This window comes from Triticum urartu, chromosome 1A (assembly GCF_056163025.1).
Source record: "Triticum urartu cultivar PI428250 chromosome 1A, HENAU_Tu73, whole genome shotgun sequence".
Taxonomy (NCBI): Eukaryota; Viridiplantae; Streptophyta; class Magnoliopsida; order Poales; family Poaceae; genus Triticum; species Triticum urartu.
In genome coordinates, this window is record NC_141873.1 from 587,151,919 (window position 1) to 587,175,686 (window position 23,768).

Genomic DNA, 23,768 nt, shown 5'->3' on the forward strand with positions numbered 1-23,768 from the left:
GGTTGAACTTCCATAGAGGGCGGCTTCGACTTTGGCATGGGAGAATCCAGCGAACTAGCATCACCTGGATTACAACGACAAGTTTGACATCCTTGTCCATCATGCTTTGAATGCGCGTCTGAAGTGCCGTCAGCTCATCTGGCGAACACCAGTTAGGCTCTTCTCGACCCAGGAGGTGAGTCGCATGGGTGCGCCGGAGTTAAATTCGGCGTCTGCGGCCCAATTGGTGTCGCGGGGTTCTGTAATGTAGAACCATTGTTTCCGCCATTCCTTGACAGTCTCCACGAAAATGCCTTTTGGCCAGGAGACGTTGGCCAACTTACTCACCATGGCTCCTCCGAACTCCGCGTGCTGGCCGTCCACTATGTTCAGCTTCACGTTGAAGACTTTGAGCCATAGCCCGAAGTGGGGTTGGATGCGGAGGAAGGCCTCACACACGACGATGAACGCCGAGATGTTGAGGAAAGAGTTCAAGGATAGATCATGAAAGTCTATCCCGTAATAGTACATCAGCCCGCGGATGAAAGGGTGGAGTGGAAACCCTAGCCCGCGGAGGAAATGAGAGATGGTACCACCCTCTCATTGGGCTTCGGCATGGGGACGACTTGCCCCTGGGCTGGAAGACGGTGGGAGATTTCCTTCGCCAAGTACCCGGCCGCCCGAAGCTCAGTAATGTCCTTATCCTTGACGGAGGAGACCATCCATTTTCCTTAGCCTCTAGATCCGGACATGGTCGGATGCTTTCTGGAGATGTAGAAAGATGGGGACTTGGGCACTGGAGCTCAAGGATGGAAGGGCAGAGGAAGGAGAAGGCGTAAGTAGACAAGGGGAGTTCTTATCCCCTTATAAAGGGCCGCGAATATCAAGCGCCTCCCTGCTCACCTTAAAAATCGCCTATTCCCAAGGGCTGTGTAAACGGCACGGTTGGGTTACCCATACCCGTATTGATGAGAATCCCGCAATAAGGAGACATGATCTCTGCTTCGACAAGATGTGCCAATGGCAACCGCGTCTCGAAACGTGGAACGGCGGACGCAAAACGGTCCGAAATTATGAACGGGTAGACGTGATGTCATGTCATAAAAAGTTGTCGGTGGATTGGACTTGTGGAGTATTATATTCTCTCTGCGGTTGTGTATGGTGTGTGTGGCAGGTCCGGATACAATCATCTATTCGGAGACTATCTTGGAGTTCGGAAAAAAGGGAACCCGCCTTGCAATGCCGAAGACAAATCTGCGTGCCGGACTCCTCGCCATTAAAGCCAAGTTCAGGGGCTACTGAGGGAGTCCTAGACTAAGGGGTCCTCAGATGTTCGGCCTGTTAGCCATGGGCCGGACTGATGGGCTGTGAAGATGCGAAGACCGAAGAGTGCACCCGTGTCCGGATAGGACTCTCCTTGGCATGGAAGGAAAGCTTGGCGACTGAATATGTAGATTCCTTTCCTTTGCAACCGACCTTATGTAACCCTAGATCCTCCCGGTGCCTATATAAATCGGAGGACTTAGTCCGGAAAGGGAGAGACTCATTACCACAGTCAAACACGCTAGACTTCTAGGGTTTAGCCATTACCATCTCGTGGTGGATCAACTCTTGTAATACTCATATCCATCAAGATCAATCAAGCAGGAAGTATGGTATTACCTCCATAGAGAGGGCCCGAACCTGGGTAAACATCGTGTCCCCTATCTCCTGTTACCATCGACCTTAGACGCACAGTTCGGGACCCCCTACCCGAGATCCGCCGGTTTTAACACCGACAGCCCCTGCCAGACCGGAGGTGCTGGCGGCGCTTGCACCACCTTCTCCCGTGGCTCCTGCTCCTGCTCTGGCGACCGCGGCGGCGTGGCTGACCATGGGCCGAAGCCCACCTAGTCGGCCATCTCTGGCGCCATGCACGACCAGCTCCACCGCTGGCCCACCAGATGAGGGTTCCACACGGCAATGGGCGGCTCCTCCACGACCTCCTCCTCTCGCACCTTCTCCTTGACGTTGAGGTCCAGCTTCGGGATGGCCATGTCGTCGACCGCAGAGAGGGGCAACGCGGTTTGCAGGCCATCCCATTGCCGCTTGTCATGGGTGGCCATGGAGTTCTCCATGACCCGCCTAATGAGGCGGGCCTCCTCCTCCTCGGTCAAGGGTGCCGGCGACGGCGGGCATGGGGATGGAGAAGGTGTCGACATGATGTCGCGCACATGCCTACAACCCCGCGTTTGGGGAGGGCTCTCATCACGAGGAGGATGTGGGCATCGCAGGCTAGGAGGACGACCGACAAAAAAATATTGTCGCCGCAGGTCGTGCTCGTCGCGGCACCATGTATCCCACAACGGCGAATCTTTGGCGTACCTGGGGTCCTCCGGCAGATCCGGTGGGAGGCGGGCGCGATGTCGGTTGATCTCCACGAGGTGGCCGCGGCCGCTCACGGGCACTGGAGGGATCGACACGCGGTCGGCGAGATGCCAGTTGTTTGGCAGGTGGACATCTCCCCACGATAATGGCATCGTGGTCTCCTAGTAACACCGACAAACATCGACGTGGATGTACGGCCTGTCACGATGCCCGGACGCTGGTGGCGCGATCTTGAAAGCTGGCGGAGCAGGTGGTGCGGGCAGAGAAGGTGGTGCAGGCGGTGCGGAGCTGCTGAAGTAGCGTCAGCCAGAGGAGTAGCCGGCCTTGTGGTTGTCCTTCCCCTTGCTGATTCAATTCCAGTCCATGACATCGGCGGGGAGGTGGGCGAGTGGGGTGCGACAACCCTGGCTAGGGTTTGCTTGTGTCGGGGCTCTAGGAGGTAGGCCGGCCAAGAAGTGGAAGCTGTGGACTAGCCGGTCCACGGCTTCCACATCAAGAAGGATGGCGACCCTCTGCCTGTGTGAATGACAGCCACGGCTAAAATTGCAATAACGATTACCGGTCTAATTATCGATTGCCTAGGGACAAGTAACTTTCTTGTGACAAAAAGCTCTCTACTATAACTAACTTAATTGTTTCCTTATCTAAGTAACCCCTAGATTTTATTTACATGTTCTTTATTATCTAGCAAACCTATCCCTTTACACCTACAAAGTACTTCTAGTTTCATACTTGTTCTAGGTAAAGTGAACAATAAGCGTGCGTAGAGTTGTATCGGTGGTCGATAGAACTTGAAGGGAATATAAATTCTTCCTTTAGCTCCTCGTTGGGTTCGACACTCTTACTTATCAATAAAGGCTACAATTGGCCCCTACACTTGTGGGTTATCAAGACCTTTTTCTGGCACCGTTGCCGAGGAGCAATAGCGTGGGGTGAATATTCTCATGTGTGCTTGTTTGCTTTATCACTAAGTAGATTTTATTTTCCGTTCTAAGTTGTTCTCTATCTTTAGTTATGAATATGAAACACGAAATACCAAAAAAAATAGGTGTACTTGATACTCATGGAGATGGGGAACCTCCTAAAACCCTCGATGTTCGTTATTTGAAAAATATTAAACACTACTTTGATAATCCTGAGAAAACCCCAATCAACTTGATAATGGAAGACACGTTGGATCAACGTGAATAATTTAGGGATTATCGCTTGAATCAAAAATGGAAACTATTATGGGATCAATTTGAAATGTTGCATTGGTATGCTTGGAATTTATGCTTGAGATATGATTATACTTGTTTCTCTAGGATGAAGGCTCCACACCTTCCCTTTTCATGTAAATTTAATGGTAATGAAACCTTGGCTTCTTATGCTAATGGTAGATTTGATTACTATGATGTGGAACAAATAAAAGAATTTGTTTCTTTTAAGGGTGCTTATGAAATTGAATCTTTGTTTGAAAAGTATGTAGATTTTGATGATGCTATTTATAGACCTGAAAATTTGCTATACTTAAATATTTCTATGATAATTATGTATACATTGCCGATATTGATGCATTTATTGAGAAAGTCTTCGCTGTCCAAGAAGAGACAAATATTGAAACTATGGAAGAAGAAATTGATGACATTGTGAGCTCATTAGATGAAAAAGATGACGAGCAGAGCGAAGAACAAAAGGAAGAAGAGCGGATTAGCTACCTGTTCTTGCCTTCAAATGAGAGTAACTCTTCAACTCATAGATTGTTTGATTTCCCTACGTGCTTACCGAAGGATGAATGCTATGATCCCGTTGATTCTTTTGAAATATCCCTTTTTGATGAACTTCATGTTTGCTATGCTTGTGGCCATGATGCGAATTATGCTTATGAAGATGAACTTGCTATAGTTCCTTATGTTAAGAATGAAATTGTTGCTATTGCCCCCACACATGATAGTCCTATTATCTTTTTGAATTCTCCAAACTACACTATATCGGAGAAATTTGCTCTTATTAAGGATTATATTGGTGGGTTGTGTTTTACTATTGCACATGATGATTTTAATATATATAATATGCATGTGCTTGCTGCTCCTACTTGCAATTATTATGAGAGAGGAACTACATCTCCACCTCTCTATGTTTCCAATACGATAAAATTGCAAGAAACTATTTATACTATGCGTTGGCCTTTACTTGATGTGCATGAATTGTTCTTTTATGACATGATGATGCATAGGAAGAGAGTTAGACTTTGGTGTTGCATGATATGTATTACTTTGTGCTCACTACTAAGATACAAATCATTGTTAATTAAAATTGGCTTTGATATACCTTGGGATCCAGGTGGATCAATTACTTGAGCACTTTATGCCTAGCTTAATGGCTTTAAAGAAAGCGCTGCCAAGGACACAACCTGGAAGTTTTAGAGAGTCATTTTATTCTGTTGTGTGCTTTTATAAAGTGTAAAAACAAAACAAAAATATACAAGGTAACCTAATTTTTTTCAAAAAGAGAAGTGATTGGAAGGTTATGCATTGGAGAAGTGAGGGTCGACCTTGAACACTTGTGTTCATGCTCATGGAAACAATGTAGAATGTTTCATGGAATTTTCTCATAAAAATAATTATCCCCTTGTAAAACTCCATTTTATTATAAAAATAATGTGCCAAGATTTGCCTTTAGGATGTTTAGATTGCTTGTTTCGTATGTGCAGTGCAAAAAGTGAAACTTTAGCTGTAGTGTGTCAATTTACGTTTTTTATTGGAACGTCAAAATTTTTTGAAAATTTTACACAATACTATTATGCGAATTTTTTATTTAGTCCTAATTTTTCAGAATTTTTAGGATTATAGAAGAGGGTGAATGTTCAGATTACTACAGACTATCCTGTTTTGGATGCATTGTTTTGCTTGTTTTGATGGAACTATCGGTGGTATAAGCCATGGAGAAGTTAGAATATAGTAGTTATAATGCAAAAATAAAATATGAATGGGTTTGCAACAGTACTTAAAGTAGTGATTTGCTTTATTATACTAACGGATCTCATGAGGGTGTTGTTAAGTTTTGTGTGATTGAAGTTTTCAAGTTTTTCGTGAGATCACGATGGATGAAGGAATAAGGACTAGAAAGAGATTAATATTGGGGATGCCCGAGGCACCCAAGGTAATATTCAAGGACTCCCAAGCAACTAAACTTGGGATGCCTCGGAAGGCATCCTCAATTTCTTCTAACGACCGTCGGTAGTTTTACTTGGAGCTATATTTTTATTCGTCACAAGATATGCGCAAATTCTTGGAGCGTCTTTTGTGTTTATTTTCCCGTTTTCTTTTACGCGCCATTATGGTCTGAGATAGTCCTTGGTTAATTTATAGAATGCTCTTTGCACTTCACTTATATCTTTTGAGTATGGCTTTATAGAATGCTTCATGTGCTTCACTTATATCATTTGAAGTTTAGATTGCCTGTTTCTCTACACATAGAAAACCGCCATTTGTAGAATGCTCTTTTGCTTCACTTATATTTCTTAGAGCGGCGGAAAATATTTTGTAGAATTAATTCAAGTCTCATGGTTCATTTATATCTATTTAGAACAGGAATTGGTCATTTACCACTAGTAGAAAAAGGGTCAAACGTGAAGCACATTAGTGCCGGTTTGAATTAGAGCCGGCACTAATGTGTACATTAGTGCCGGTTCGTGGCGGCGATCAATAGTACCGGTTCGTGGTGAACCTTTAGTACTGGTTCATGCCACGAACCGGTACTAAAGAGGCTGTGTCAGCCTGCGGTCAGGCTATGGCCCCACCATCACCATTTAGTGCCGGTTCGTACCACGAACCGGTACTAATGAGGTTATGGCAAGCTGTTTTTAGTCCCACCTCGCCAAGAGAGAGGCAGTATGAGCGGTTTATAAGCCGTGAGTGCACAGACAATGACGAAGAGTTGCAATGCTCACCTACATGTTGATTAGCTTCAAGCCTTGCGGAATAGCATAGATTGCACTAAGCTATGTGCAGTGCAGTCTACACTATTCCGAATGGCTTGAAGCAAATTAACCAGTATTGCACCTCTTTTTTATTTTTAATAACTTATTTAAACTCCGAACTTCTTTTGTGTTCAGTATGCAGCATTTAAAGCGACGTCATCAATTTCCAACATGTTCTGACATCATTTGTTGTTTTTCGGTCATTTACCTAATTGTTTAGAGAGCTAAATGACCGTGAAATTGAAAATCACTACAAAATGAATCCTGAAAATGTTGAAACTTGGCATGGTATCATCATATCACCCGCATAGCATGCGCGAAAGAGTAGAGAGGGTCACGGCAAAAACTGGACGCACTTCGTGTACAAACTGGACAAACTCTTTCCGAGTATCAGGGTTTCGGAGTCCGGAGTGGGTACTAATGTGCAACTCTTTGCTTGGTTTTGTTAGGGTGGTCCCTAGGAAGTCCCAAAACAATGGCATGAACCACCTCTACACAAGATTCCCTCATGTTCGTCGGTTATAGTACTTTCAGCCTATAAGTACTTAGACTCGGAGTGAGGAATCGATGCCGGTGAAGACCCTACACAAGGAGTGAGTGAATATTTGGCATGTACCACCCTAAGAGCACTTTTAAACACATGGTATGCCAACTCCTAGCTTTTCGTGCCATCCCGATGCTCCGGAGCCCCTCTATGGCGTAACCCTAGCCCCTCTACAACTTTCACCGAAGCCCGGAGTGGGTACTAATGTGCATCCCACCAATCAGGAAGAATCACACGGATCGTGTGTTTCTTTCTAGCTCTTGCGAGTCGTTGGATCAAGGTTGTGTTTCTTCCTAGCTCATGTGAGTCGTTGGATCGAAACTACCACAATCACTTTGTGAGCCAGACGACCCTATATATAGCCCACCTCTCGCCTTCCCTGCATAAGTCTTTCAGTTCATCGACTACATACATCTACCAGTTCATCGACTGCATACATCTACCAGTTCGTCAACTGAATACAAATCATTCGGATTCGCCATCATACGTCCAACCCTGCATTTGATATGCATATATATGCATCACGAGCCACGGTTGGGCTGTATGATGGCGATACCGATTGGTTTGTTCTAGATCCGACATAAAAGGTTTGATACAACTTCTTTTTTGTGACATAAGAGCTATCTCTCCTCCTACCTATTTTAGTTACACAACTACCTATTTGTGCCAAATTTTCACTTTTGCTGTTGCTCTTGCATCATAAGCATCCATGTTAACTGGACTTACAAGTAATGCAATTTAACCAAACTATCTTGTGATCTTCGCCAAGAGAGAGGCAGTATGAGCGGTTTATAAGCCGTGAGTATGCAACATTTAAAGCGACGTCATCAATTTCCAACATGTTCTGACATCATTTGTTGTTTTTCGGTCATTTACCTAATTGTTTAGAGAGCTAAATGACCGTGAAATTGAAAATCACTACAAAATGAATCCTGAAAATGTTGAAACTTGGCATGGTATCATCATATCACCCGCATAGCATGCGCGAAAGAGTAGAGAGGGTCACGGCAAAAACTGGACGCACTTCGTGTACAAACTGGACATACTCTTTCCGAGTATCAGGGTTTCGGACGAGAACTCATCTGTTACATGGCCACTTCAATGTTTTTTAAACTTATTTGAACTCCGGACTTCTTTTGTGTTCAGTATCCAGCATTTAAAGCGATGTCATCAATTTCCAACATGTTCTGACATCATTTGTTGTTTTTCGGTCATTTACCTAATTGTTCAGTATGCAGCATTCAATTTCCAGAAGAAAATAAATAGAAGAAAATAAATAATGCAGAAAATTAAAAAACTATACAAAAAAATTACTCAAAAATAAATAGAAGAAAATAAATAATGCAGAAAAGAAAAAACTATATAAAAAACTACTCAAAAATAAATAGAAGAAAATAAGTAATGCAGAAAAGAAAAAAACTATATAAAAAATTTGTTGGCGCGCTGCCCAGTGGGCCTGCCAGACCTAGGGTGTGCAGCAAATGCAGGCCCAGAAGGGCCAGCAGACTCACAGGGCAGTGCGCCCTAATTAATTAGGCCCAGAAGCCTGCTATATAGAGGAGTTCGAAGAGGTAGTCGCAGCTGGGTTTATAAACCAGTGCGGCTGCCCTTCGCCGGGCGAGGTGGGACTAAACTTTGGGGTGGCAGAGCAAGGCCTTTAGTACCGGTTGGTGGCTCCAACCGGTACTAAAGACCACCCTTTAGTATCGGTTGGAACCACCAACCGGTACTAAAGGCCTGCTCTTCCCGCCTCTTTTCCTGGCCAAAGTAGGCCTTTAGTACCGGTTGGTGGCTCCAACCGGTACTAAAGGCTCATCCTATATATACAGCACTTACGAAATTTCAGTTACATCTCCCCAATTCTTTCGTCAACCTCTCGCGTGCCGCTCCCGTCGTCGCCGCCCGTTGCCCGTCGTCGTCGTCGTCGTCCCCGCCGTCACCCCGAACGCCGCGTGCCGCTGTCCGTCGTCGTCCCGCGCCGCCGTCCGTACGTATCTCTCTCTCTCCTCGCGCGTACCCGGCCGCCGCGCCGCGCGCCGTCCGCCCCGAACGCCGCGTGCCGCCGTCCGTCCCCGCCGCCGCCCCGAACGCCGGCGCCCCCGCCTCGTACGCCGCCGCCCCCGCCCCGTACGCCGGCACCCCCGCTCGTACGTACGGGGCGGCGGCGTACGGGGCCGCACACACACACACATATACCACACACGCATACACACACACATACACACATACGTACACACATATACGTATACACACACATACACACACACATTTTTTTACTTATTTTCTGTTTTTTAGAAATGTTAATTAGATGATCGAATGTTAGATTAATGTCGAATGTTAGATGAATTAGCTAGCTAGATAGAAAAATTGTCGAACTAGAGATTAGAACTAGTTGAATAATTAATATAACTAGTTTATTTTTAGTAAGAAAATTTAGGTATATGAGATTTGAACTAGTTGAATAATTAATATAACTAGTTTATTTTTAGTAAGAAAATTTAGGTATATGAGATTTGAACTAGTTCAATAATTAATATAATTAGTTTATTTTTAGTAAGAAAATTTAGGTATATGAGATTTGAACTAGTTCAATAATTAATATAACTAGTTTATTTTTAGTAAGAAAATTTAGGTATATGAGATTTGAACTAGTTCAATAATTAATATAACTAGTTTATTTTTAGTAACAAAAATTTAGGTATCTGCGATTTGATGATCTAATTAAAATATTATTTGTTAATGAGTTTTTCTATTTATTTAATTTTTTATATATTTTGAGTTTATATAAATGTTAGATTAATGTCGAATGTTAGATGAATTAGATAGAAAAGTTAAACATATAGTAATGTCAATTGAATATATAGTTAGATATATTAATGTCAAATGTTAGATGAATATATATTTGACTAGATATAGGTGTTTAATGTTTCACCTATATGAACATAGGAAATGTCATCTGACGACGAAAAAGATTTCATTATGTGCGAACACTGTGAAGACCAGCGCAGCTTGTGCGACCAAAATTTCCTTGTTGATGGTAGGCACTTCAGCATCAAGCTGGATGAGACACTCGAAGTTGATACAGTAAGTCACTTTGTCAATTATTATTTGAATGCAAAACTTATGCTTCATTTGCTTCAACTTATAATTTTAAATTTTCACTATTCTACTAGCGCATCCCCTGCCATGCAAGAATTTTTGTCTTGGATAAGATAGGTTTTAGTGCTATAGATGATATGGAGGTAAAGAGAGTTTACTTGAAGACGGAGCATGGGTATACTTTCAACGTCAAATTATATAATGGAGACACATACACCCATTTTGAATGCAAAACTTGGCAAGCACTATGCAAGGCTTATGCATTCGAGCCTGATATGGTTATCACCTTTGATATTCGTCCAGAAGATGATATTGAAGGTAATATAGACATCTGGGTCGATGTGCAAACGCCTCCAGTTCTACCATTTGGTGAGTTTTTCTCAACCATGCATGCATATGTGTTTATGTCTTTGATACAGTTTATTCAAAAATAGTTGACAACTAATTTGTATTGTCAGCTTATTTCGGTTCAAGCAAACATGTCCGGCGCTTGGTAGACAGGACCTACTACTGCCCCGGGGCTCAACTAAACTGCGAGGAGATAAGTCATTATGTTTCATGGCTTGAGGATCTTAATACTGTCAAGACAATTTTTTTCCTAAACTTAGAAATGTTAGTACTCAAAACGTGCGACCAATGGTGATCTTATTGAACTACGGTCACATCTATAATCGAAAGATGGTAAGATTTTAAATATTTGTCCTTAATTAGTGCATCTTTTGCATACATTATTTTTGAAGCTAAACTTTCATTGCTTAGTATATTAATTACTATACGATGTTCTTCAACAGGGACTTCCGATGACAGTTGTGCCTCAGTGGATCGAGACAAAAGGTCGCATGTCAATGGTTAGCTTACGACCAAGATTTCCTACATTGCACATGAGTGCATTCAGGATTTCTGAAAGCGAAGAATGCTTAATAGTGAAAGATTGGAGCAAAATTGTTAACGATCGCAGAGAAGTACTAGGGGGCAGCAAGGAGAAGCGCAACCCAAGATTAGAAGACAGATTCATCTGCATGCTCCAGTATGATGAATCAGGAGAGCTATACATGTTCTATGTTATTCTACATGAGAGGGAGCAGCAGGATTAGTAGCTACTAGTTCATGCTCTTAATTAGTACTTGTCTCATGTCCGTGTCCTGAACTTCGATGTTGGTGATGACTATGTTGAACTTGATGATATCTTTGCTTCTGTTACAAAGTGAATGTTTCCTCTTTAAGCTAGCCAGCGTTGATGATGATTAGATAGCTAGCGGTAATGACTATGATGATTAAATAGTGGTAATTAGACGACTATGATGATTTTTAGCTAGCTAGAGTTTATTTATTTATTAATATGTGATGATGATGATGATGATGACGACTACAACTCATTATAACGTAAAACAATCCTAAATTAAATTGATAACACAAATTTAATTCAAAATACAAAATAAAACAAAAACCCACAATCATTTAGTACCGGTTGGTGTTACCAACCGGTACTAAAGGGCTCCCGGCCCCCGGAGCTGGCTCGTGCCACGTGGATCCCCTTTAGCACCGGTTCGTGCTGAACCGGTACTAAAGGGGGGGCCTTTAGTGCCGAAACGTTAGTGCCGGTTCCTAAACCGGCACTAAAGGGCCTTACAAACCGGTGCTATTGCCCGGTTCTGCACTAGTGTACATGGTTATTCATAAAATCCTACATAAAACTTGCAGATCTTTGAATATGATATGTTTCATTCCTTGCAATAGTTTTGCGATATAGAGATGGTAATATGTGGGAAGTACTAGTAAATGATTATGGTTTAGTAATAATATTTGTGTTAAGCTTTCTGATTCCCGAAGCATGGATGTATGGTCTCTCATTATGCGATGAAATTGGAGCATGATTTATTATTGATTGTCGTCCTTATGAGTGGCGGTCGGGTACGAGCGATAGTCTTTTCCTACCAATCTATCCCCCTAGAGGTATGCGTGGTAGTACTTTGTTTCGAGGGCTAATTAACTTTTGTAATAAGTATGTGAGTTCTTTATGACTAATGTGAGTCCATGGATTATACGCACTCTCACCTTTTCGCAATTTGCTAGCCTCTTCGGTACCGTGCATTGCCCTTTCTCATCTCGAGAGTCGGTGCAAATTTCGCCGGTGCATCCAAACCTGGTGATATGATACGCTCTATAACACATAAGCCTCCCTATATCTTCCTCAAAACAGCCACCATACCTACCTATCATGGCATTTCCATAGCTATTCCGAGATATATTGCCATGCAACTTCCACCATCATCATATGCATGACTTGAGTATTCATTGTCATATTGCTTTGCATGATCGTAAGATAGCTAGCATGATATTTTCATGGTTTGTCCATTTTTTAATATCTTTGCTATGCTAGATCATTGCACATCCTAGTACACTGCCAGAGGCACTCATATAGAGTCATCATGTATTAGTTGTATTGAGTTGTAAGTAAATAAAAGTGTGATGATCATCATTATTAGAGCATTGCCCCCAGTGAGGAAAGGATGATGGAGACTGTGATTCCCCCACAAGTCGGGATGAGACTCCGGACGAAAAATAAATTAAAAGGGAGAAAAAATAGGCCAAAAAGAGCCCAATAAAAAAAAGAAAAAAAAGAAAAAAAATGAGAGAAAAGAGAGAAGGGGCAATGTTACTATCCTTTTCCACACTTGTGCTTCAAAGTAGCACCATGTTTTTCATATAGAGAGTCTCCTATGTTGTCACTTTCATATACTAGTGGGAATTTTTCATTATAAAACTTGGCTTGTATATTCCGATGATGGGCTTCCTCAAATTCTCGAGGTCTTCATGAGCAAGCAAGTTGGATGCACACCAACTTAGTTTTTAGTTTGAGATTTCATACACTTCTCTTAGTGCATCCTTTGCATGGCAATCCCTACTCCTCTCATTGACATCAATTGATGGGCATCTCCATAGCCTGTTGATTAGCCTCGTTGATGTGAGACTTTCTCCTTTTTTGTATTCTCCACACAACCTCCAACATCATATTATATTCCACCCATAGTGCTATATACTCACGCTCATGTATTGCATGAGAGTTGAAAAAACTGAAGCGCGTTAAAAGTATGAACCAATTGCTTGGCTTGTCATTGGGGTTGTGCATGCTAAATACTTTGTGTTAAGAAGATGGAGCATGCCAAGACTAAATGATTGTGTAGGGATAACGTTCTTTAGCATTGATATTTTGAAAGACATGATTGTTTGTTGGGATGGCTTAGTATTGATGTCTTTATATCAAATTATAGACTATTGCTTTGAATCACTCGTGTCTTAATATTCATGCCATGATTAGGTTATATGATCAAGATTATGCTACGTAGCATTCCACATCAAAAATTATCTTTTTTATCATTTACCTACTCGAGGACGAGCAAGAATTAAGCTTGGGGATGCTAATACGTATCCGTCGTATCTATAATTTTAGATTGTTTCATGCCAATATTCTACAAATTTCATGTACTTTTGGCAATATTTTATATTATTTTTGGGACTAACATATTGATCTAGTGCCCAGTGCCAGTTCGTTTGTTGCATGGTTTTTGTTTTTCAGAAAATCCGTATGAAACGAAGTCCAAACGCGATAAAATTTTATGGAGAATTATTTTGGAATACATGTGATTTTTGGGAAAAAGAATCAACGCGAAACGATGCCTGAGGGGCCCACAAGCTCAAGGGGCGTGCCCCCTACCTAGGGCTCGCCTGGCAAGCTTGTGACCACCCCGTAAGGCGATTGGTTCCCTTCTTCGATCGCAAGAAAGCTAATTTTCAGAAGAAGAAAAACCGTGTTAAAATTTCATGCCAATCGGAGTTATGGATCTCCGGGAATTTAAGAAACTATGAAAGGCCAGAAAACAGGAACGCGAAACATAAAAGAAACAGAGAGAGATCCAATCTCGGAGGGGCTCTCCGCCATCGTGGAGGCCATGGACCAGAGAGGAAACCCTCCTCCCATCCAGGGGAGGTCAAGGAAGAATAAGAAGGAGGGGGCTCTCTCCCCCTATCTCCCGGTGGCACCGGAGTGCCGCCGGGGCCATCATCATGACGGTGATCTACACCAACAACTTCACCGCCGTCATCACAAATCCCCCCCTCTATGCAGCAGTGTAACACCTCTTCTCCATGCTGTAATCTCACTTAAACATGGTGCTCAACGCTATATATTATTATCCAATATATGTGTCTATCCTATGATGTTTGAGTAGATGAGTTTTGTCCTATGGGTTAATTCATGATCGTGATTGGTTTGAGTTGTATGTTTTATTATTGGTGTTGTCCTATGATGCTCTCTATGCCGCGCAAGTGTGAGGGATCCCAGCTATAGGGTGTTGCAATATGTTCATGATTTGCTTATGGTGGGTGGCGTGAGTGATAGAACACAGACCCGAGTAAGTGGGTTGTTGCGTATGGGAGTAAAGAGAACTTGATACTTTAATGCTATGGTTGGGTTTTACCTTAATGATCTTTAGTAGTTGCGGATGCTTGCTAGAGTTCCAATCATAAGTGCATATGATCCAAGTAGAGAAAGTATGTTAGCTTATGCCTCTCCCTCATATAAAAATGCAATAATGGTTACCGGTCTAGTTATCAATTGCCTAGGGACAAATAACTTTCTTGTGACAAAAAGCTCTCTACTAAAACTAACTTAATTGTTTCTTCATCTAAGCAGCCCCTAACTTTTATTTATGTGCTCTTTATTATCTTGCAAACCTATCCCTTTACACCTAAAAACTACTTCTAGTTTCATACTTGTTCTAGGTAAAGCGAACAATAAGTATGCGTAGAGTTGTATCGGTGGTCGATAAAACTTGAAGGGAATATAAATTCTTCCTTTAGCTCCTCGTTGGATTCGAAACTCTTACTTATCAATAAAGGCTACAATTGATCCTCTACACTTGTGGGTTATTAGGCGGCAGTAGAAAAATGGTCAGATCCAAATTCTTTCTCAGATACGATCAAATCGTGCAAAAGTATGCCCAAAGGGTCAAAACATTGAATTTGGCCACAAGGCATAGCAGTGTTTTTTTTCTCAAATATGTCTCGTACCACCATGCATCGCTTATTTCCTTGTGGCAAAGGTATCAGGCACTGTCTCTCTGTCACATACTACAGCGTAACAAAAACTCTAGGAAACAAGAACGTGAGACTTGTTCATTTTGACGTGACACCTCAACGAACCGTAGCGCGTCCATCCAAATTCATTAATAATTATCTGAAGCAACAAAGAAAAGGAAAGAAAATAGGTGGACGCGACTCTAGGCCAATGAGGGTAGAGTACGTGGATTGTGTGCTTCCTACGAGACAATGCTGGCTGTGCGATCATGTGGGCTTCTCAATCGACGGTGGAGATCATGGGTGCGACAATTTCAGAGGCTTGGATCTGGCGCGCGTCACAACTTTTCGGGTTGAGGTTCGCTGCAGGCTCCACGTGGGACGGGCCTTGCCCAAACAAACCCAGACTCGGCGCCCGCCTTGGTGGAAACCAGAGCAAGTGAACAAGGAAAACGCGTAGTCTCTATGGTAGATGGGGGCCACGCCTACCTCAGGTGTCCTCGCTGAGGCCAGCTCGGATAGTGAGCTCCCTACTGACCTGACCCCGCGTGCCTTAGCTGCCCTCCACCCGATTTATGGCCATGAATTTCGCGATGCGAACCGGCCCTCCCCTCTCGCCGCACCAGGTATATAAGCTCGGCCTCGCCCTCCTCTCTCAGCCTTTAATTTCCCCCACATCTCCATCTCTTAACCTTAGCGGTGGCTCCTCCTCTAGCCTCCGGCAGGAACACAAGCTCAATCAAACCTTCAAAGTGAGGCTCCATGCATCCATGGCCTGGTTCTGATGGCCATGGCCAAGGTCTCTTGAGGCTTGACCTTGAAGACTTTGGCCATGTCCATGGTGGCTATGGCATCTTGTGGAAGTTGCAGATCGAGATGACTATAGTTGGCATCTCGTGTTCATGGCCTTGCCTTCGAGATGGCTTTACCTAGTATGCCACGGGTTTTCTTTATTTATTTTGTTGTCGTTTTGTCAGATTTTTGTAACCAATATTGTACTTGGATCTGGATCTACGATTCATGTTGGTGGTCATGGCTTGTTCAGTATTTCTATGCTTGAAGACCGGCGAAATTCGATTGGTTCAGATTAAATTGGGTTTTGTTCAGTTCAAGATCTATACTTCTCTCCCGCCACTGTTTTTTCTTCTTCTGATTTGTCTTTATTTATTTATTTTATCCTTTCAGCCCGGCCGTTGTGACTCTGCTTTTGAGCTTGCTCGTGATGGTTGTACATTTGAAATAAAATTGCATATATTTTCATACTAAACTTTTATATTCATATTCTTCTATACATATTCTTTCATTAGATTACGACCTAAAAGAGTACACTGTTAAGCATTTTGTTGGCATATTTAATCACACAACAATATTGCTAATTAGTAATTATTGTATTCCTTGTCATACGGTTGTAACGTACATGAGTAAAAAGTATGCTAAATTAGGTTATGTCGCTTAACAAAAGTTTGATGATTGCATAAATTATATAGTTTGTACAAATTGTAGTGGTATGTGCACTTATCTTTATTTTAATATTGTTAAATATCATGATAGAGCTTCCTAAAGCATATTGTCTAAAAAAATCTTAAAAGTGCTCTTTAGTGTACTAGTAGAATGCTCATGCGTTACCACGGGATATAATGCATATAAATGAATCAAGCAAATGATTAAGGTCATCTCTACGGTTGAAGCTCATTTCTCCCTCATATGTCCTAGTGTCTATGAGTGCTTAACAGTCTCCACAAAATTCAATCGTCTGGGCAGGTCGCTGATCGAAGGTAGATATAGTGATTTAGAATGTCAGTTCTCCACAGGGATCTAGAACTTCGAAACACACATTCGAAACATTAAAAACAACTGAATAGATGAATCAAACAGCAGTGATAACAAGTAGCCACTGGATCAAAGTAAAACAAAATAATAAACTGCAAAGGTCAAGGATTCAGAAATAGAACTGTCTTTTTTCCTATGGTGGTTTTCTTGTAATCAAACAGACAAGTAACACTAGCACATGGAAGATGGTTCAGCCATCACGCACACCTCATGCAACTAATTAAATTGCTAGTAGCTCACAAGAAAATAACTACTAACTCAATATCCAGCAAATGGTCACAACAATTCAGCAAGGATACATGGGGGTTCAGCAAAGGTACACAGGTAACAAAGTAAATTTCAGACCCAACACTGCATATATCCAGAGAACAGAAACAAGAGAAGAGAGAGGTTCAGAGCCTATGAGTCGTGATGATCTTCAATTCAAGGTCGTAGATGTTGCAGTCGAAGAAGAGGAACAACAGAGACAAGTTGGAGACGGTCTATAGCGGGAGAAGCTTCCACGTGGATGTTGAAGAAGAGTAGCAGAGGAGGATCCTTGGGGTAGAGCTGCAGCGTGGTGAAGAAGACTTGGTGAAGATCAGCAGCGATGGTCCCGGCCTTGGGAAGGAATCATGGCGGCCTTCGCGGGAGGTCAGCCGACCACCCGGAGCAGAGCACCACCAGGAGTCCGGCGACCCACTATTGGTGTCGAGGAGATGCCGCAGCGGCGCTCGTCGGAGTTGGAGACGAACAGCAGTGAGCGTTGGGGGTGGAGAAGAGCAGGTCGGCATTGTCGCTGGAGAAGAGAGCAGCAGGTTGGCGGTCGGGGGCGGCAGCGAGGTGGAGCGCACCGTTGCTACCTCTTGAGCACAGCGTTGGTTTTCCCTTGAAGAGGAAAGGGTGATGCAGCAAAGTAGCGTAAGTATTTCCCTCAGTTTTTGAGAACCAAGGTATCAATCCAGTAGGAGGCTGAAAGGATCGAGAAGAGGTGTCTAGAGGGGGGGTGATTAGACACTAAGTACCAAAAGTTGCAGTTTTAATTTCTTTAACTTGAAGTGGAGTTTTGGCACAAGTTTAACAAACACAATACATACCAAGCAAGCATGCAAAGAGTGTATGAGCAGCGGAAACTAAAGCATGCAACTTGCAAGAATGTAAAGGGAAGGGTTTGGAGTGTGCAAACGCAATTTGGAGACATGGAGATATTTGAGACGTGATTCCGATAGATGGTGCTATCGTACATCCACGTTGATGGAGACTTCAACCCACGAAGGGTAACGGTTGCGCGAGTCCACGGAGGGCTCCACCCACGAAGGGTCCACGAAGAAGCAACCTTGTCTATCCCACCATGGCCGTCGCCCACGAAGGACTTGCCTCACTAGCGGTAGATCTTCACGAAGTAGGCGATCTCCTTGCCCTTACAAACTCCTTGGTTCAACTCCACAATCTTGTCGGAGGCTCCCAAGTGACACCTAGCCAATCTAGGAGACACCACTCTCCAAGAAGTAACAAATGGTGTGTTGATGATGAACTCCTTGCTCTTGTGCTTCAAATGATAGTCTCCCCAACACTCAACTCTATCTCACAGGATATGGATTTGGTGGAAAGAAGATTTGAGTGGAAAGCAACTTGGGGAAGGCTAGAGATCAAGATTCATATGGTAGGAATGGAATATCTTGGCCTCAACACAAGTGTAGGTGGTTCTCTCTCAGAAAATGTAGGTTGGAAGTGTAGGTTCATTCTGATGGCTCTCTCCACGAATGAAGAGGAGGTGGAGGGGTATTTATATCCTCCACACAAAATCTAACCGTTACACACAACTTGCCAAACTCGGTGGGACCGAATTGATAAACTCGGTCAGACCGATTCAGCAAATCTAGTGACCGTTAGGATTTTCGGTGGGACCGACATGCAACTCGGTAGGACCGATATGGTTAGGGTTAGGGCATAAGTAATCTCGGTGAGAACGATTACACAAACTTGGTGATACCAATTTTGGTAAAAAGCTAACCAGAGAGTTGGTCAGGTAAACTCGGTGGGACTGATTCGCTCATTTCAGTGAGACTGAAATGTTACGAGAAGGAAGCAGAGAGTTTACATTGCAATCTCGGTAGGACCGATTACGCAAACTCGGTGAGACCGATTTTGGTAATGGATCCATACAGAGAGATTGCAATCCCATCTCGGTGAGACCGAGATCCCTATCGGTGAGACCGATTTGCCTAGGGTTTGTGGCAGTGGCTATGACATCTGAACTCGGTGGCGCCGGACAGAAAGAATCGGTGGGGCCGAGTTTGACTTTTGGTTTAGGTCATATGTGGATGTGAGAAAGTAGTTGAGGGCTTCGGAGCATATCACTAAGCATTTTGAGCAAGAGCCTCATTAAGCAACACCTCATCCCTCCTTGATAGTATTGGCTTTTCCTATAACTCAATGTGATCTTGGATCACTAAAATAGAAAATGTAGAGTCTTGAGCTTTGAGCTTGAGCCAATCCTTTTGTCCTTAGCATCTTGAAGGGGTTCCACACCCTCTAGTCCATGCCACTTCATTGTTGAACTTATCTAAAACATACTAGGTAAAAGTGTTAGTCCAACAAGAGATATGTTGACATTAATTACCAACACCACCTAGGGAGCACTTGTGCTTTCAATCTCCCCCTTTTTGGTAATTGATGACAACATACATCAAAGCTTTAGATAAAGATATAGAGAATAGTAAGTAAAGCTTTGGAAAGACATGTAACATGCATAGGCTCCCCCTACATGTATGCAATCATGTGAATATGGAATATAGGAGCATGTGAATGCATAAACATGACAGAGTAAGCAATGTGTTACATGTATCTTGGCTATATGCATCAGAGCAAATCATGTGTATATGAGAAATGTACCTTCATGCTCATGAGTCCTTCTTGCAAACAGTATGTACATCAGCAAGAATTTCTCATTCATATGACTGTGATGCATATACTTACCTCGTGGTCTTGAGTTGGCTTAGGATGGGATGAACCTGTGTAAACAAGGTTAGATAACATAGATACATTGCTACCTCTTGAGCACTGCATTGGATTTCCTTGAAGAGGAAAGGGTAACGCAGCAGAGTAGAGTAAGTATTTCCCTCAGTTTTTGAGAACCAAGGTATCAATCCAGTAGGAGGCTACACGCGAGTCCCTCGTACCTACACATGGGTGAAATAAGATTGGCGGTGCACTCACTTCAGCGGAGCGCCGGAGCCTTGTTCTTTTTCCGTTGATGTTGAATCCTACTCCAAGTTCTCCAACCGCAAGTAGCTGCTTTTGAAGTCCACCAATCATATGCCAGCTACCTGATCGATTTGTCTCACTACCATATACATACATAAATTCCTCACGGCAACAATTCTCATAGAGCTTCATTAACTCCGACTGATCTTCTTCTTATTCCTTCTTTCAGGTTATGCCAAGAACCACCACGGATCTAGTATGGTGGCACGACAGGGTTGTATCTCCTCATACAGGTTGGCAACTCTTTCTCGTGTAATTTTTGTAGGGTCAATCGAACATGAAGATGCCTTCTATGCCCATATGCCACATGCAAATAGTCCAAAATGTTAGCATATACGTTGTATAGAGATAGGAGAGTAGTTGAGCAGTTTAAATCTTTGTAATCTTATCTCCTCTTATCTCTACTTCTGTTAAACCTCCTGTACCGAACCATGATCGATCTCCTCTTCTCTCGATCGATCTCTACCTTGTAAGCCACGGCATGATCCCGATATAATACAATGCGGCCCAGACGAAGGGTTCTACGCTTCCCGATTCTTCTCACATGATAACAGAGCCTCTTCCTCTATAGGTCAGGAATAGATTGCATCTAGCTACCGCATCGACCGAGCAGCATGTCCACCACCACCGCCGCCATGACAACCAGCACCATGGGCACGCTCACCACATCATCATCATCCGCTTTTGCCTCCTCCTCCTCCACCTCCACCAACACCTCCCTGCTCGGATCGCCACCTCAAGAGAAGCTTACGAGGGGAAATTTCCTTCTCTGGAAAGCCATTGTGCTGCCCCAGATCAAGGGGCCCCAGATGGAACACCACCTCAACCCGCAGAGCCCGCCACTGCCGGCCTCGCTCACCATCACCAAGGGCGGCAAGGAAGAACAGGTAGTCAACTTCGCTCGATCCCTCTGGTATGCACAGCAGCAGCAGCTCCAAGGATTCTTGATGGGATCCCTATCCCGCGAGATCCTCGCCCAGGTCGCCACGCTCTCCACGCAGGCCGAAGTATGGACTGCGATCCATGCTATGTTTGCTGCCCAAAGCCAAGCTCAAGCAATCAACACGCGCATTGAGCTCACGAATCTTCAAAAAGGTAACATGTCTATGGCAGAATACCTTGGCAAAATTAAAAGTCTTACCGATGAGGTCGCCTGCACTGCCGCCGCGCTCTCCAATCCGGAGATCGTGTCCAAAATCCTCGCCGGCCTTGACATGGACTACAATCCTGTGGTCTCCGCCCTCGCCGCTCGGGTGGAGCCGATCACCGTACAGGAGCTGTACAGTCAGCTCCTCAGCTTCGACGCCCGCCTCAGCCTCCTTCACGGCGCCAACATCTGGCAGTCTTCTGCCAACTCCGTCTCTCGTGGCCGCGGCCATGGGCGCGGTCACCAGGGGCAACGCAGCGGCGGACGCGGGCGCAGCAACGCCGACTACTCCAACAACGGCAGTGCTGGCTACATCAACACCGGCGGCAGCGGCGGCAGCAACTACAACAACAGGGCCGGGGTGGTGGCTTCCACAACAACAACAGCCGCCGCCCTCCTCCTTCTTCTTCCCGAGCACGTCCTCGCTGCCAACTCTGCAAGAAGCCGGGCCATGAGGTAATGGACTGCTGGCATCGCTATGACGAGAACTTCGTCCCTGATGCTAAGCATGTTGCTGCGGCCATGCGTGAACAAGGAGGAGAAGGGGTGTGGTACGTGGATTCTGGTGCCACGGATCATGTCACAAGCGAGCTAGAACAACTTGCTCTTCGTGAACAGTACCACGGCGGTGATCAAATTCACACCGCAAGCGGTGGAGGTATGGATATTCAACACATTGGTCAAGCCCTTATTAATTCACCTACACTTAAACGTGATCTAGTTCTCAAAGATGTCCTTCATGTACCTCAAGCTGATAAAAATCTTGCATCCATGTCTCGTTTAGCTCATGACAATAATTTCTTCTTTGAAACTCACCCTCGTTTCTTTTTTATCAAGGATCGGGCAACGAGGGAACTCCTTCATCACGGTAGATGCATTGGAGGTCTCTACCCCATCACATCCGGAGCATTTAGTCACAAGCATCGTCAAGTTTTCTCCGTCATCAAGCCCTCTTTGGCAAGGTGGCATCAAAGATTAGGACATCCATCTTCGATCATTGTTAAACAAGTAGTCAATAAAGGCAACCTCTTGTTGTCACATAGTTCAAATAGTGAGTCTGTTTGTGAAGCTTGCCAATATGCCAAGAGTCACCAACTACCTTATCCCAAGTCGAATAGTATATCTCATGCTCCTTTAGAACTTATTTTTAGTGATGTATGGGGACATGCAAGAGATTCCTTTGGCAGAAAGAAATACTATGTCAGTTTCATTGATGATTATACAAATTTACATGGATTTATTTGCTTAAGTACAAGTCTGAGGTTTTCTTTGTATTTCAAGAGTTTCAAAAACTTGTTGAACGACACTTTGATCGAAAAAATTTGACAGTCCAAAGTGACTGGGGAGGGGAGTATGAAAAACTCAACTCTTTCTTTCGTAGCATAGGCATTGAGCATCATGTTTCTTGTCCTCATGCTCACCAACAGAACGGCTCCGCTGAGCAGAAACACCGTCACATTGTTGAAGTTGGTTTATCCCTTCTTGCTCATGCATCTATGCCTCTCAAATATTGGGACGAACCATTTATCACTGCCACCTATCTTATAAACCGTCTTCCTAGCAAAGTTATTGGCAATATCACTCCATTAGAGCGTCTCTATCATCAAACACCCGACTACAATTTTCTCAAAATATTTGGGTGTGCTTGCTACCCCAACCTACGTCCATACGATCATCATAAACTTGAGTTTCGTTCTACTCAATGCGTCTTTATTGGCTATAGTAATCTTCACAAAGGTTATAAGTTCCTAGAAGTTTCAACTGGATGAATCTATATTTCTCAGGATGTTGTGTTTGATGAAACTCTTTTTCCTTTTGCCAAACTTCGTCCAAATGCCGGAGCCCTTCTTCGTGCTGAGATAGCACTTCTTTCCGATCACGGGGGTGAATTACATAAGGCTGATCATGTGCAAAATTCAACTCAAAACGGTGGTTCTAATGATATTTGTGCAAAAACAGGCTGTGATTTTATGTGTCCAGAACAGGACGAACTTGGCGCAGAGCACGAGGCCGGTTTCCCTGGCAGCAGCGACAGCAGCGGCGCGCGATCCCGCACTGATCCGCGTGTCAGGACTGCGCCTGGTCCTCGCCCCGAGCCAGATTCCCATGCAGCCAATCCGGTGGCCTCCAGCTCTCCCGCGGCGGATGTGGCCGACAGGCTGCGCCTGGTGGACCCCGCCTGCCCACGCGCCTGCCCCCGCGCGGGGGAAACCGCATCTCCACGTGGCGCACTAGATGACGGGAGCCCGCGCCTCGATCCAGCCGACGAGAGCAACGCGCCGATGCGGTCTGGATCCCCCTTGGATCACACGCTGGATGCGCCAGGATCTGTGCGGGTATCTTTCTCGGATCAGGAGCCGGGATCTTCTGCGCCTGGTTCTACGTCACCGACCGCCACAGGATCTCCTACGCCAGTTTCTGAACCGGGATTTTCTGCGCCTGCGCCCACGTCACCAACACTTCCGCGCCGGCACACCAGATCCCAGTCAGGTATTATCAAGAAAAAGGAATACACTGAT

At 44.1% G+C, this 23,768-nt stretch overlaps 1 pseudogene; it reads right to left on the minus strand.

Annotated features, from left to right (window-relative positions):
• Positions 1 to 129: 129 nt before the first annotated feature.
• On the minus strand, positions 130 to 20,754 carry LOC147993148 (uncharacterized; annotated as a pseudogene).
• Positions 20,755 to 23,768: the final 3,014 nt, after the last annotated feature.